General features: G+C 33.9%; 1 pseudogene; it reads left to right on the top strand.

Annotated features, from left to right (window-relative positions):
* Positions 1 to 1280: 1280 nt before the first annotated feature.
* LOC111553180 lies at positions 1281 to 9720 on the top strand (annotated as a pseudogene).
* The last annotated feature ends 4596 nt before the right edge of the window (positions 9721 to 14316 follow it).

Below are 14316 nucleotides of genomic sequence, written 5' to 3'. Positions count from 1 at the left end.
GATGTTATGGTTTTCTTAAAGTAAAACAGGTCCTGTTCCTCAAATGTTTTCCCTATAGCATTCTTTTCTGATTAATTTATTGCAATAACTGTGTTCTATACCTTGAAAAAACCATCCACGTTATGTTTTAACTGTGGTTTCATCATAGTGTCATTTAGCTACTTTCCCTTACCTCTTTTATTTCTTACAAAGTTAACTCTCAAGTCTTGACTAGGTTCAGGTTTACTTATTATTATCATCATCATTATTACTATTTGGCTGGGACCAAAAATGTTTTGTATGTGGTGTTATATATTTTGCATTTCTGTCCCTCAGGAGATACGTAATATCTGGTGTTTCCATCTGAGTGATACTAAACCCAATCAGTTGGTGAATGTAGTAACAATCTGATGCCTCCATTGAAAATTTCTTATTTTTCCATCATTAAGCTATTGTTTCTCAACTTCAAACCCACCTCTCTCTTCTCAGTTTTGTGGTGCTGGGGCAGAAATTTTGGAAATCACACTTGTCTTTTGTCATTTAGCTTTTTTTCAGGTTCTGTTAATAAGGGGGTCTAGAGCAAGAGAGAAAAGGGAAAATCCCTTGACTATTTCTTGTTTGCTTGTTGTATCTTTTTGTTGTCTTCCCAGAAATGGTCCCTTGCCATGGAAACAGAAGTTGATTCCAGAAGCAACTAGCCCCTCTATCTAGCTTTATTTTTCTTTATCTTTTATTTTTGAGACTCTCAGGTCCAACTTTATTGTGTCTGCTCTAAGACAGCAGTACCAGGTGGGCTGCGTCCTCTCTCCAGAAATTTGAGTTTTAATTGTCTAAGAGCCCTTCTCCAAACTTCTGAGGTATTAGTAACCATTCGGCAGTGCCTTCTCCATAGAGTCTGGGTACCACTTCCAAGCTCGATGATTCTAAAACCCCTAACCCTTTCTTTTCATTGCCCTTTTATCTGACACTTGCGGTTACTGTTTCTGTGCTACTTCAATGCCTCTTCTTCATCTCCTTCCTCCCATACCTTTTTAACCAATTTATCTTACTGTTTTGTTGGATTCACTAACTAGAAACTTTCTGTTTACTAACTACAATCTTCCTGATACAGTTACTTGATAAAATAAATAGTCCTAGGAAACATCCTTAATGACAGAAGACTGATTTGCTTTTGTCGTTTTCATGTCCCTAGCTTTGAATCTGGTACTAAACTCCTTTTCAATGAAAAGAGTCATAATACTAATTGATGGCCTTGTGAATAACCAACTTATAAGGTTTGGTTGATTGTGGTGAAGTGCTTAATGAAGCAGTCCCTTGCAGGAACAAGTAGTCTTTACACAGTAATTATAAGCACCAGGACTGTTAATGTGGCAGCTGCTTCTACCCGTATTAGAGAGCTTACAGAAATGAAAGAACAAGCGTGAGCTTATCTTTAGCACAGTCGAGGTCAGAAAACTGGAGAGTTAGCCAGGCATGGTGGCATGCACTTAGAGTACTAACAACTTGCGAAGCTGAGACAGGAGGATCTCTTAAGCCCAAGACTTCAAGGCTGCAGTGAGCTATGATCACGACACTGCACTACAGCCTGGGCAACAGAACAAGAATTTGTCTTAAAAATGAAATGAAATAAAATAATGAATTTTTAAATACCTTTAAAAAAGACAATTACAGAGTTCCTTCTGTGTCTCTAAGATAATTTACTAATTCTTTTAGCCACGGGGTTATAAAATTTAGTTGTATACTTTCTTAATTATAAATTGAAATCATGGCCTTCCTAAGTCTCTCAAGTGAGAATTAAGGCATTGGTTGGGAAGGAGCTGTAACCTGAGAGCCAGAATTGGGCTATCTGAATAAACTCAAATGAGGCTGAAGCCTTAACCCCTTGAGCCATTCTGAACATCCCTTGCTAGTGGAATGAGTACAACATTCTGTGTGTGCAGAGAACATTCATCTTTTGCCTGAAAATCCTTTAATGAACACACCTGGGTCAATGGTCTTGCAAGAGCATGTGTACTTGTAGCCACCTCAAACACCTCTCCTGGCCTCTAGACCTATAACTGTAGTCACACATCAGTATATTTCAGGGAGACAATACCAAGTTTGGTGAAGGAGAATTAGCTTCAGGAAGAAACGGACACCAAGAGAATTGTGTTGTCTCGCTAAATGATTATCAGCAGAAGCCCAATTGATAAATGTATGAGTAAAATCTATGGCTTTTAGACTAAGAAGAAAAATACAATGGAACAAAATCATGAATATTAGGTTACTCACTAGGGGTGTGCATTTGTGCATTAGTTTGTACAAATGGAAGTAACTATAATGCTTTGCTTGATTGACTGAAACTTGTACAAAAGTGGCCTATATTTAGTGAAGTTAAGTGTCAGAACTACCCTGAAGTAATGCAAAGAGATAATTTTAAAGACTTTGAGAGATATTGATATGGGTATGTATTTATAGTATATGAACATCACGTTTTTACACATTACCTATCATATATCTCAAGAAGACACTCCCTTTACTAAGGCTTTTGAGGGATACATTAATGAGGGGATCACCAGTATTCTTGAAAGTCTTTTGGTTTTACTTTTTGTTTTTGTTTTTTTGTTTTAGATTAGGAATGGCAGTGGAAAATACCACCTGATTCTATTATGATAGTGGAATTGCAAATAAACAGAGGGTAAGTGAAAACACAACTACAAGAGAGACTTACCATATTGGGTACAAAAATAAATGCTCAGATATTTGCTTTGAATTGATTTTAGAATAATTGTGTTTTGTTAATTAAAATGAGAGGATAAGACAGTCAGTTAGAAAGTAGAATTTAGGAGCAAGTTCAACATATTATTGGCTCAGTAAAACTATGGACATAGTACTTGATTGTCCTCCACAGTCACTATGTATTTATAAATGAGTAAATATATTTGTAATATACATACTCAGCAACTGGAGGGATGCTCATATTGACTCCCTGATCTATGTTTGGAATGCAGGGAATATTTTAAGATACAACTTAGTATTTTAATATCTAAGAGTAGAAATTAGATGGTAAGAAGTAATGAAAAAAATTAAGAAAGATCTATAAGTATGCAGATATAGATATACATATATTCCTGACCACTGATGATTAAGATACTTCATGAATTACTATGTGGTTTATCCTAAAAGTTAATAACCCTGATCAGTTAAGGTCCTAGCTTAAGGCAATAAAATATGGAATGGGTAGTGAAAGAAGGAAAATACAAATATCAATGACAGCATTATCAACAGTTATAGAAATGAAAACTATAGCAGTTGAGCACATTGTCTTCAATATTTAGTTCTGGCAGAAGCACTGTGGGCGAGGAAAGGAAATGCATATCCATATCAGAAACAGTTTTTCCCTGTAATACATACATATTTAACCAATTCCCTATATTAACTTATCTCTGTTGATATAACTAGTATGTTTTCTGTTTTATGGACAGAATTCTATTAACCTTTCACTTAATTTCAAACGTTAATGATCCTTGCACTAATCAAGGTTTATCAGTGATTATTTAATAGTGATTTCCAAATTAAGTCATGAAAACTTTTGCTCATTGAACTTTTATGACAAATGACTTTCTCATCAACAGCAGTTAATTTGTTCTGTTAGTTTATTCTGAAACATAGTAGATAAAGAAAAATCAAATATGTTTACTTTTTCGATAGCTTATTTTCAGAATAAATAGCTGGTACTCTAGTTACCTCCAATGAGAAGTGATTATTTTCCCTTTTGTAGAGCATTATTATAAACTCATGGATTTTTATCTAATCAATGTGATTACTTAATTAGATTTCTTCCTTTTTTATCTTCAAACTTCCGTCATTTGCCAAATGGAAGCACCTTTATTGTGATGGTTAATACTGAGGGTCAATTTGATTTAACTGAGGGATGTAAAGTATTTATCCTGGGTGTGTCTGTGTGGGTGTTGCCAAAAGAGATTAACATTTGAGTCAGTGGGCTCGGTAAGGAAGATCCACCCTTAATCTGGTGGACACAATCTCTTCAGCTTCCAGCGAATATAAAGCAGGCAGAAAATCACTAAAAGGAGAGATGGACCTAGGCTTCCAGCCTACATCTTTCTCCTGTGCTGGATTCTTCCTGCTTTCAAACATGGGACTCCAAGTTCGTCAGTTTTGGGACTCAGACTGGCTCTCCTTGCTCCTCAGCTTGCAGGCAGCCTATAGTGGGACCTTGTGGTCATGTAAGTTAATACTTAATATGCTGTTATATATATATGTGTGTGTGTGTGTGTGTGTGTGTGTGTGTGTGTGTGTATACATATATCTCCCATTAGTTCTGTTCCTCTAAGAGAACCCTGACTCTAGTACATTCATACTGGTTTCTTTGTGTTTTTGGTATGACCCATTGTTTATGATACCTCCCTTATTTTTGAAACTAAATGTTATCAGCATTCATCTCATATTTCCTTCCACATATCCAGAAACATTTATTCAAAGAGCCTTGGTACCTAAATGCCTTAATAGTGAGATATACTGATTAGAAACAACAATCTGAGGCAAACTGATTGCTATTGTATTGTCATTGTTTCTAGGTCTTCTAAGTGGAGAGAATGATGGCATGTGTCTTAAAGCATATTCTGTACTGATATTTTTTAGTGTTTAGTTTCTTTGGTTTTATTATTATACATTTTCCTCCGAATTTGCACTTTTACTTTTATTTTAGGTTTGGGGGTAAACTCATGTCTTGGGGGTTTGTTGTACAGATTATTTTGTCACTCAGGTACTAAGCCTCGTACTCAATATTTATTTTTTCTGCTCCTTTCCCTCCTCTCGCACTCCATTGTCAAGGAGGCCCTAGTGTCCATTATTCCCTTCTTTGTGTTCATGAATTCTCATCATTTAGCTCCCACTTATAAGTGAGAACATGAGGTATTTGGTTTTATGTTCCTGTGTTAGTTTGCTAAGGATAATGGCCTCCAGTTCCCTCTATATCCCCACAAAAGACATGATCTCATTCTTGTTTATGGCAATGTAGTATTTTATGGTATATATGTACCACATTTTCTTTGTTAAATGTGTCATTGATCAGCATTTAGGTTGATTCCATGTCTCTGCTATTGTGCATAGTGCTGCAATGAACATTTGCTTGCATGTGTCTTTATTGTAGAATGATTTATATTCCTCTGGGTATATAGCCAGTAATGGGATTACTGGGTCAAGTGGTAGTTCTGTTTTTAGCTCTTTGAGGAACCACCATACTGCTTTTCATAATGGTTGAACTGATTTACACTCTCACCAACAATGTATAAATGCTCCCTTTTCTCCACAACCTCACCAGCATCTGCTATTTTTTGACTTCTTAATAATAATAATTCTGACTGGTGAAAGATGGTATCTCCTTGTGGTTTTGATTTGCATTTGTCAAATGATCAGTGATATTGAGCATTTTTCACATGCCTGTATGTCTTCTTTTGAAATTGTCTGTTCATATCCTTTGTCTACTTTTTAATGGGGTTGCTTTTTTACTTTAAATTTGTTTATCATGGGTCCTAGATATTAGACCTTTTTTAGATGCATAGTTTGCAAATATTTGCAAATATTTTTCCCATTCTATAGATTGTCTGTTTATTCTGGTGATCTTTTGATGTGCAGAAGCTCTTAAATTTAATTACATCCCCCATGTGTCAATTTTTGTTTTTGTTGTGATTGCTTTTGGCATCTTTGTCATTAAACTTTTGCCTGTTCCTGTGTTCAGGATGGTATTCTCTATATTGTCTTCAGAGATTTGTATAGTTTTGGGTTTTAAATTTAAGCCTTTAATCCATTTTAAGTTAATTTTTGTGTATAGTGTAAGGAAGTGGTCCAGTTTCAATCTTCTGTATATGGCTAGCCAATTATCCCAGCACCATTTGTTGAATGGGGGGAGTCCTTTCTCCATTGCTTGTTTGTGTGAGCTTTGTTGAAAATCAGATGGCTGTAGGTGAGCAGTCTTATTTCTGGACTCTCTAATCTGTTCCACTGGTCTGTGTGTCTTTTTGTACCAGTACCATGCTGTTTTGTTTACTCTAGCCCTGTGGTATAATTTGAAGTTGGGTAGCATGATGACTCAGCTTTGTTCTTTCTGTTTACTATTGTCTCCTTCAGCTAATAAACAACTTCACCACAGTTTCAGGATACAAAATCAGTGTACGAAAATTACTAGCATTCCTATATATCAACAACAGCCAAGCCAAGAGCCAAATCAGGAATGAAACCACATTTACAGTTGCCACAAAAATAATAAAATACATAGAACAGCTAATCACTGAGGTGAAAGATCTCTACAATCAGAATTACTAAATACTGCTCAAAAAAATCAGAGATGACACAAACAAATGGAAAAGCATCCCATGCTCATGAATAGGAAGAATCAATATCATTAAAATGGCCATACTGCCCATAGCTATTTATAGGTTCAATGTTATTCTTATGAAACTACCAATAGCTTTCTTCACAGAACTAGAAAAAACTGATTTAAAATTCACATGAAACTAAATCTTCTCAGTTACATTAGAAGCTACTCAAAGTGAACTACTTACTTATTTGCTTTATATATATTCATACATTCATAAATATGTCATAAATATATATGTGTATACATGTGTATGTATATTTGTGTGTATATATATACACACGTATGGATGTATGTCTGTGTGTGTATTGACACCAACAATTAGATATCTAAATAAACTTTAGTGTTTTTTAGCTCTGTTTTTCCTTAGAATTTATTCCCCTATGGGTATAAATTCAAATGCTGTGTTTTAAAGTACCTTAAAGTAATTGGCATGTTAACAACTCTGTAGGGAATTATTTATTGAAGCTTGTTTTTAATGATTACGGCTGATATTTTATCAAATTTTACTTTGGATAATATGTAGAACAGTTGAAGCTACATAGCAAGTGGTATATTCATAGAGGTGTTATTTCTATGTGAACACTTTCAATAATTTTTTCCTTTCTCCCGTTGGGAAAATATTTTTGTTAGCTTTAATTTGATCTCTTTAGTGTGTCTTTTTGTATTATAAATATATTTTTTCTGTTTTGTTACCCACAAGATAGCATACACGATATATGGATATATGTCTTTTTTATATTTTAAACTTAATAACTCCTGGAGTTATTATAGATCACCTGGAGAGTGATATAGAGATCATGCCACACCATTTATAACTGCGTTGTATTTCAATATGTGGATATAATATGGTTTATTCGATCAGTTTCTTACTGATGGACTTTGTGCAATTTCCAGTCTTTTCTAATTACAAAACAATGCCACACGTAATAACTTTATAAGTAACTCATTTATTATCTTAAGGCACTTCTTAACTCATCATCATGACACATAATTGAAGGATACATTACCTGAAAAAATAATTATATTCACTAGGACAGTACTTGGATTGTGTATTCATTTTCTATTATATAACAAGTTATCACAAACGTTGAAATTTAAAAAAACATCTATTTATTTTCTAATGGTTTTATAGATCATTAATATAAGCAAGGAGTGTCTGAGTTCCCTGCTTGGAGTGCAACAAGTCTGAAATTAATTTGTCCACGATGCATTCCTTTCTGAATGTTTAGGGCAGAATCTGCTTACAACCCTATTCAGGTTAGGGGTACAATTCAAGGCACTGAAATTCTAATGTCCTTGTTGCCTATGATCAAGGAGCAACTCTCAGCCTCTAAAATTTGCCCACATTGCTAGGCAGGTCCCTTTATCCTTAAAAGTCAGCAAAGGAGACGTTCCCTTGCATCAAATCCTTCTCATGCTTCAAATATTCTCCAGGGAAGATCCCAGTCTCTTTTAACAATTCATTTCAGTACCTCTACCACACAGAAGATAATCTCCTTATCTTAAGGTCATCTAATTTAGGAACTTAATTACACTTTGAAAATTCTTTCACAGAAGTACCTAGGTTATTGACTGATTAAATAGCTAGGAAGAGCATTTATATCCAGGGATAGGAATAATGGAGCTTATCATAAAATTCTCCCTACCACAGACTACTTTAAAGAAATTTGAGTTGCTAATAACAATTGGATTCATTTCCTGGAACATATTTTCAAACAGTCTATGTTAGAGATATGGTCAGAAAGGCAAATTTAAAATATGCCAAGGAATGTGAATGAAGAATTTTGATAGAGTCATCACAGACTGAATGAGATTCCAGGTAATACTAAAGATGAGAGTTTGGGCTATGGAGTGAAGAAAGCGTAGATTTAAGAAGAAAAATTATTAGAAATAACAAGAAGCCTAGAGAAGAATTGGTTTTGACCTTTACTGAAACCAAATTTTGAAGGAGTGGTGGATAGTTCCCACTTTACCTTTTAAAAGATTGATAAAGGGAAACTGGCACTTCTAAATGAACCATTCCAAAAGAGTGACTGGAATATCTTTCCTTCTGCTTATGTAGACCTCAGTTATATTATATTATAGGCCTCATGCACCTTCTTGTCTTGAAGTCTTATTTTGGTAATCCTGTTCTATGATGTAATCTCAACTCTGAATTACAGTAACAATTCTATATAAATCTCATTTGTTTTATAAACTTTTGGGTTTTCAAAGGATGGTTAGTATGCAGTGTTAAAGAGAAACATTATATGTATTTTATTTATTTGGTCAGGTGAATTTTGCTCCCATACTACAGAAAAAATTCTTCTCTTTTTTTATATAAGCCATAGAACATATCAAAAGTTTGCAATCATAGTACATATTTTGAAATATTTACTGGGCCATTACCTTTTGGCCAGGTTAGGGAGGGGGCGACGCTGAGATGGGGCAGCGGCAGCGGAAGAGGATCGGACTCTGTGGGCAACCTTGAAACGAAAGTGACCGAGGAGCTCCTTTTCGAGCTTTTCCACCAGGCTGGGCCAGTAATAAAGGTGAAAATTCCAAAAGATAAGGATGGTAAACCAAAGCAGTTTGTATTTGTGAATTTCAAACATGAAGTATCTGTTCCTTATGCAATGAATCTACTTAATGAAATCAAACTTTATGAAAGGCCTATCAAAATTCAATTTAGATCAGGAAGTAGTCTCATGCCTCGCAAGATGTCAGTTTGTCATATCCCCAGCATCATGTTGGAAATTCAAGCCCTACCTCCACATCTCCTAGCAGATGAACAGTGCTTTGAGACAGATGTCGTATGGTGGACAATTTAGTTCTCCACCTCTGGATCAATCAGGATTTTCACCATCAGTTCAATCACACAGTCATAGTTTTAACCAGTCTTCAAGCTCTCAGTGGAGCCAAGATACACTGTCATCACAGCGTAAAGTCAGAATGAATTCTCATCCCTACCTAGCAGATAAACATTATAGCCGGGAACAGCGTTACACTGATCATGGTTCTGACCATCATTACAGAGGAAACAGAGATGATTTCTTCTATGAAGATAGGAATCATGATGGCTGGAGCTCCAGTCATGATGGCTGGAGCCATGACTATGAAAACAGAAGAGACAGTAGTAGAGATGGAAAATGGCGTTCATCTCGACACTAACGTGTTAAAAGGACATTGTTTTTATAGGGTCATTTTAGGCCCTTCGACTAAGTTGATACGGAAATATTTTGTTGAAAAACTGTACAGAGCAGCTTTACAAGTTGTCACATTTCTTTATACATTTTTTTAAAGCTACAATTTAATACAAAATGAATTGTGGTTTTATTACATTAATAACCTTTCACCTCAGGGTTTTATGAAGAGGAAAGGGTTTTATGCAAAAGAAAGTGCTACAATTCCTAAATCATTTTATACACTTTAAGAGGGAGTGAAGTTGTATGATAAAGCAGATATTTTAATTATTTGTTATCTTTTTGTATTGCAAGAAATTTCTTGCTAGTGTACCAAGAAAATGTCCAAGTTGACAGTCTAAAATGGCTACTGGTATTTTGTTAATTCAAAAATATAACTTTTCAGTGATTCATTTTACTAACATTCTATTTGAGAAGACTTATTGGTAAAGTTTGGGGATAAAGGCATTGCTTAACTTCTTAGATAATTTAGGTATAAATTCTGTGACATGCTTTTGAGCTTTACCCTAGTTGAAGATACATGTGTAGACCTACACATACTGTTTCACTCTAAAACTTAGAAATTGTTCATTAAATCACATTTGAGGTATAAGTCACTCAGAAAGTTAAAATATCTCTACATGTATATTTTTACCTTAAAAATACAGTGTTAGCATAAATCCCCTTTTCAGGAAGAACAAAAGTGTCTGTGCATAGTTAGATAAAATGGTAAAATGTTTTACTGAAAGCATACTTTTTTGGAAAAAAAGATTCATGGAGCCTTTAAGTGCTGCCTCTGTCAGTCAAACGTTAAAAACTTTTAACATTTTCAAAGTGCCCAGGATGTGTACAAAGACACATGTAATAGAGATTGTACAGGTTTCTTTGTTTGAACCTTTGAAAGAATTTAATCTCAACGTTTTCTAATTTTAAAAATTTAAAATCTTGTTTAACAAAAACTTTTAATGTATTAAGATACTGTTTCCATTTCATTACAGAATTGTTTATAAAAGTTCATTCTTTGAAAATAAAAAGAAAGAAATATTTGCTAAAAATAGTATTTTTCAAGCTATTGTAAATTTCTCATTTGTTAGTTTCACAATTCCAGTCTCATAGATTTTTTTTATTTTACATAGTGTTTTCAAACATATATTTTTATTTTATAATTATACAGTTTCCCTTATTTTTGTCTGTTGTATAAATATAGTTATTAAAATAATTTCAGAATCTAAAAGAAATATAAACTAAGCAAATTTAACTTATTGTAGTTTATTGTTGTAGAGAAATAAATTCTCTGTTTAGCTCTCATTTTTAGAACTCTTTTCCCGTCATCACAGCAACAATCTCCAGGCTCAACCTCATCATTTTTTTGTAACCTTTGGGAAGAAGAGTTGCCAACCTAAATAATTAGATTCCTGTGTTTTTAGTGAACTAAGTCACTGTAATTTGCAATGACAAGTACCCATGTTTAATATTCTTCCTGACTTCTTGTTGCCTTTATCAGACAAGACTAGCCAACTAAGCCATGAACATCTCTAGGAACAGTTATTTTGAAATCTCTGTTCATCATGAGATGGAGTTCGATTGCAAAATTCCTGAGGCTGCTTTCAACTCTAATATGCCTTTATTTTATAGTGACATAATTATCAATATCTCTTAGCACATAGTCCAGTATAAATATATGTTAACTTATGAATAGAGGCAGAGGCACTCATGCAATATATTTGTTTTTATTTGCACTCTAATGCTGTGGTAGCATTTTTTTTCTGATATTTTCTTTGGTAATCCTCTGGCTACTCCAGTGATATAGAATGTACCTCCAGTTTCAAGAATCGCATCTATCTTGTTCACTATTGTTTATACATTACACGGAACATTCTGTAAATCTGGAAGGCATTTAATGAGCATTTATTTATAAAATTAAGAAGTGAACAAGTGAATATCTTATAGAAAATTGGTTTTGCCTGTATTGCAAATGTCAAACACATACTATGGGACCAAAGAAAAATGTGGCTGCACACATGTTCCCAGGTATTGATGCCGTTAGCATCAAGTGGCATTTAGAGAAAAACAGGCTACCAAATGTTATCCTACCCTGAAAGTATGAGATAACTTTTTACTCTAAAATATGTGATTGTTTGCAGAGAAACCACAATTAGGAAATCTTCCAAAGAGTTTTAAGATATTATTAAACTTGTTTCATAGTTCTCTTTAAAATGCTTATCTCCAACATATACTGGCATTTTCATTTTCCCATTCAATACATTAAAAGCACAAAAATATCAGTATTTCTTGGAAATTCAGAATCTCATGAAAACCCCAAATCCTGAAAGACAGAAGAGAATAGTTACACCATTCTCTATTATTCATATCTTCAGGTTTGTAGATACAGCCTCATTTCTTTCAAACTATGAATAAAAGTGTACTTTATTTACAAGCATAAAATGTCACAATAAATTGAGAAGACAATTTATCCTATAAAGAACAGTGATATGGTTTGGCTCTGTGCCCCCATCCAAATCTCATCTCAAATTGTGACCCCCATGTGTCGAAGGAGGGACCTGGTGGGAGGTGATTGGATCATGGGGGTGATTTTCCCCCTGCTGTTCTCATGATAGTGAGGGAGTTTTCATGAGAGCTGATGGCTTAAAAGTGGCAGTTTCCCCTGTACTCTCTCTCTCCTGCAGCCTTGTAAAGAAGGTGCCTGCTTCTCCTTCTGCCATGATTGTAAGTTTCCTAAGGGCTCCCCAGACCTGTGGAACTGTGAGTCAATTAAACCTCTTTCCTTTATAAATTACCCAGTCTCAGTTATTTCTTTATAGCAGTGTGAAAACAGACGAATACAGTCACAGAGTCATGCTTAAAAGGTGTATTTTTTGTTCTACCTCCACTCTGATTATTACTGTATATTTTAATGCAGTTGATGAAATTGTGGGTAGAAAATCCCTGGTATAAAATTTCTACCAGGCTCATCATCTGTAAAAGGAAAAGTTCCATTTCTACCTTCACACCAAAGGTGGCTGATGTGCCATTTTCTCTGATACATAATAATATTAATTAATTTTAAGGAAGTTTTGCAATATCAGAAATGAAAAGAGTAATAAGAAATAAAGACTCTTGGAATTACAAACACCTCCTTCCTACCAGGAGCCTGTTTACATATATTCAAGATCAATAGGAAGAACAAGTCAGTGGCATTTAATTATGACTTTATTTTGTGAATAGAGGGTTAAGATGGAAATAGCAATGTTTAAAATTAGAGACTGTAGCTGAAGGCTATTAGCCAAAATATTTGTGCATGCTTAATGACCCATTTTACAATGCTTAAATGCTGCAACTATTCACATTTGCCCAAGTTCTGGCCTACAGGTCTAAGACAACTGTTTTGTCTGTGGAAATCTTTCATTTGAACAATGAGCTAAAAAAAGAAAAAAAAAATCCATAGGTAGAAAATTTAGCAACCTGCTGAAATTAATTTGGGTAATTTGGAGACATGTGTATCCATCACAGCAGTTTCAGAGATGTATATTATTATCAATTGGCCTATTCCTATGGTGAACACGAATGAAGAAAAAGAGCTTTCTGAGAATAAAGTACTTCACCATGGGGATTAAATTAACTCTTTATGAGTAATAGGTCTTATGTATAAGCAACCTCTTCTATGGTGCTAAGTGGTTTCCTACAGACTAGATGAAGTTAATTTATCAGCCTGCAGCTATAATAACAGAAATAATAATATAATTTCTATTTGCTTCAGTTGATTTCTACAACTTATTTTGTTGTATAATCACAAATCCTAAATATAATGCACACAAACATGCTTGTACATGAAGAACAAGTAATCTTCTAAAATTATAAAAATATGAATTAAATATTTTACTGGAATTAACATATTTTCCCCATTGCCTATTTATTATCTGATTTCAAGTCCAGCATCTTTGCTTTCTTTTTTCAGTTATGGGATAGCTCAGTTTTTAACTCAATCTGATTTGATGTTATTAAGGAAAAAAATGCTTTCATGTAAAAAGGTTTAGTATTTCTTATTTAAAATTAAAATATTAAGACACAGCAACATAAGTGTATTCAGTTGAGTACATTGTCTATACCAAAGGATAACAATATTTGCATAATTTATTTTGTTTTTCAAAAATTGTTTTTGAGATTTCCAAATTTTAATCTTGTTTTTATTAAATTATTTTTGATATGTCAGAATTGAGTAGGCTTAATTTACTCAAAGCAGCCCACCTTTTTGTCAAATTTTGATAATCATAAATTTTTGTCATCTGAAAAGTGTTTCATAGGTTTGAAAATGTGAATAGTTTATGTAAATAACATATGGTCCTTCAATAGGCCTCATCCTTTGCATTCTGAATCTGCCTATTACTTCTGATACCTGTGTACATATTTATATATATAATATATATATTACAGATGTGTAATACATACATATCTATGTATGTATACATTGATATACACACATCTATACATATGCACAGGTGCATATGTACAAATATTTCTATATGTTTCTTTTGTATGCATAGATATATAGATAGGATCAATTCATATTGTACTATTACATAATGTTTATGAGATTAAAAATTTATAATGGATATTTCCCTTCATTGCTAAATGCTTGTAGCATAGAATAGACATAATCAGTATCCTTGAGACAGGGTTTACATTTCACTAAGTCATAAACTACTAAGGCAACCTTGTCATTGCAATAAGACACAACTTTTTGAGTTCTGTATCTCACTGACGCCTCATCACTCCAGTTTAGTGTGTAGGCTGCTAGGA

This window comes from Piliocolobus tephrosceles, chromosome 7 (genome assembly GCF_002776525.5).
Source record: "Piliocolobus tephrosceles isolate RC106 chromosome 7, ASM277652v3, whole genome shotgun sequence".
NCBI lineage: Eukaryota > Metazoa > Chordata > Mammalia > Primates > Cercopithecidae > Piliocolobus > Piliocolobus tephrosceles.
Note: the sequence above shows the minus strand (reverse complement) of the source record. Positions and strands in the feature narration are given on the sequence as shown.